General features: G+C 25.6%; 1 protein-coding gene across 3 annotated transcripts in view; it reads left to right on the top strand.

The window, feature by feature from the left end:
• Positions 1–3,180, top strand: part of LOC100161259 (acetyl-CoA acetyltransferase, cytosolic) — a 23,452-nt gene that overhangs the window by 15,353 nt on the left and 4,919 nt on the right. The window lies entirely within an intron of this gene.

The raw sequence follows: 3,180 nt of genomic DNA, 5'->3' as shown, positions 1-3,180 counted from the left end.
TGTTTTTCTTATACAATGATACTATATATCATTGAATTCAAATTTAACACCATCCATTACAGCGACCCACCCGTAACCCACTGTACATCAGAGCGATACCTACTTGCTAATCTTTGTTTTAATATTATAATGTTATATTTGTAATTGTAGAATATACAATTATACATAAAATACATATATAATTATATTATAGTTTAGTTGAATGTAATTTTATGTATTGGTTCAAGATATAACTATGTTTGGTATTTAATGTAGGTATACAATATTTGAAAATTCCAAGGTTCTTATGGCGAAATCAGTCATGAGGTAATATGATGTTATAACATTTATTTAGTAAAATTGAGAGGATCCTAATTTTATTTTTTCACATATTGATTAAACTATTCAATAGATGGGATGTTATGTGGATGATTATTGTTGAGGGTGGGTGGTTACTTCTTATGTTTCGCTATACCTATAGCCGCCACTGCTTCAACAGTATCTTTTCCGATAGAAAAGTGAATTTCATTGGTATTTTGGTCAAAAGTAAAAATTTCCTAGTAGTTTTCAAAAGTTCCATGAAAAACAAAAAATAAATTAAATAATTAATTAATAAAAACGGGAATTTTTACGCAAAATCTGTTTTCGAGAAAATCGATTTTGGTTTTGTCGTCAAGTCTACAAGGTATTCACAATAATATCATCAATATTATGCTTAGCAATATCATAATATACCATATACGACTGACCGTTTTCGCTCAGAATCGTTTTTCTTATATCATTGAATTTAAATTCAACACCATTCATTAAAGTGACCCACTTGTAAACTTCTGTACAGCAGAGCGACACCAACTTGCCACCTTTTTTTTTTAATTTATAGAAAATAATAAAACTTATTACCTACCTACCTAAATTATATTTCAATTTTACACACATCACAAGTTTACAAATTAAACTATTTTTATTTATAAAAACGTATTTTAATAATTTCTTATTCTTTTAAAATACCTATGTATTAAATGCTGTTTATTAAATAGGAAAATGTATAATCTGAATTCATACATTCGATAAGAAAAGAATAGTAATAATTTTTAATAGGTCTACCTAATAAATCTGTTTTGAGTACATAGTGTTCATACACTAACATTTATTGTGTTAACACTGTTATGTGCAATTTATGACGTATATAGGCGCATATTCAAATTTGTTCAGTAATTTTATATTCCTAAAGATAATCTCAAATACTTGAAGAAAAAAAAGTATTTGCATGGCTTTATAACACAGCGTTTAAATAGCAAATTACCTTAATTTATATAAAAAAAAAAATAATGACATATTAGATATTTAGGTATGCGTCCAATTTAAATAATTTTCATATATTTTATAAGATCAACTCAAGTTTTTTCACCGTATTTAAAAAAATTTAATTAATAAACAGGTTACCTTTTTGAATTATCTATTATATACGAATGGTGCCCGAGTAAAAGGGCATAAGTCCATATTTTCCATTTTTTTTATTAAATATTCTTGTAGAATATTATAATCCACATCGATTGGCATTAGAAAATTAAACAAATTGTAGTTTAATTTCAAAACCTATGAGAAAAAAGGAATAAGCAGTCTTTGTATAGATAAGAACAGTTATTTTAGTTTTCTCAAAACAGTGTTTTTGTATTTATTCCTTTTGCCTGGGCATTGTCTATTATTATTAATTTATTTATTACTACTTAAGCTACTAGCTCAGGGGTGGCAAATTGTATGCCATCCATTCCAAAAATTACCTGATTTATTTTCCTAAATTATGAAAAATGTTATATGTATAATGTTTTACGTTTAGTATGTAATCTACATTTTAATAAGCCAACAATTTAATTTTCTTATAGACGTCAACGATGATGAAAAATTGCTCACATAGTAAATGTATAATTTATTATTAAAAATAAAATTAGTCATACCTATTTTTCATGCTTAACATAATATAGTACCTGTTTAATATTTTTTCTTACCATATTGGATACATGTGCCGCGGACTTGCCAACCCTATACTAGCTATTATAGTAGTGAGTTGTATCAATGTGCTTATTACATTTTTAATTAAACAAAAATTAAACAAATTTAATTTTTAGTGAGTATTAAACAATTTTAAGATATATTATTATTTTTGAAAAGTTATATCAAATTACATAATACATAATAATACATATCTTTATATAATATATATTATATTTCTTTCCGTGTGTAATTATTCAAACGGCTCCACCGATTTGAATGAAATTTTTTGTGTGTGCTTGAGTGAGTCCTTGAATGGTTTAAATTCACAATTGGACCCGGTAGGTCAAACACACTGGGAAGTGCTCAAACAGGGATTTTGAGATTTACAATGGACATTTTTAATTTATAAATGGATGCTATTAGTTATAGGAGAAATAATTTGTAGAAATTAGTATTTATTTATAATTGGTTGCCATTGGTTATACGGGCAGATTAGGTAGAAGCATGCATCAAATCGAATTTTTGCTCATTGGTGGTGAGTTGCACTTACTTTTAAATATTAAAAATCTTAAAAGAGACATTTTTAATATTTAAAAAAAACTAAACGTCATATAGAAATTCTGATTCTTGCGTCGTCTTAAACACATAAAACCACACATTTATACGTAAATAAGTTTCAAAAATAAAATGTTTAGGAGGGTAAATCGTTGTGAGAAGCGAGGAACTTTTACACGTCTTTTTTCAATTGCTCATAACTTATTGAATAATGTGAGTAGAAACGTATAAGACCTATACCATTACCCTTAGAATTGAACATTCATTCAAATAAAAAAACTTATTTTTTGTGTTGTGTGCTCCTTTAATATTTATTTTTTTCTATACTTATATAATTAAAGAAATACTTTATCATGAAATTTAGAAATTCTTAATGGGTTTTAAAATGTAATGGATTACCTTTATTGGCCATTAATTATTCTATTAATGTTTATTGTTCATGAATTTAAAGATAAAATAAAAAAGTTACATTTTAATAAGACTCAAGTTGATTTTATGATTTATATTTTTGATCATTAAACTTATGAATATCTAGTTCAGATAATTATTGTAAATTATTGTTGGATGTATACCAATTATATCAGTAATTTAAAAGTACAACATAATATCTCCTATTACATATTATTTGATCGCATACATTGAAGACAAGTAATA

This window comes from Acyrthosiphon pisum, chromosome A1 (assembly GCF_005508785.2).
Source record: "Acyrthosiphon pisum isolate AL4f chromosome A1, pea_aphid_22Mar2018_4r6ur, whole genome shotgun sequence".
In the NCBI taxonomy this organism is placed as follows: domain Eukaryota; kingdom Metazoa; phylum Arthropoda; class Insecta; order Hemiptera; family Aphididae; genus Acyrthosiphon; species Acyrthosiphon pisum.
The sequence above is the reverse complement of the archived record's forward strand: the minus strand, read 5'-3'. Positions and strand labels throughout refer to the sequence as shown.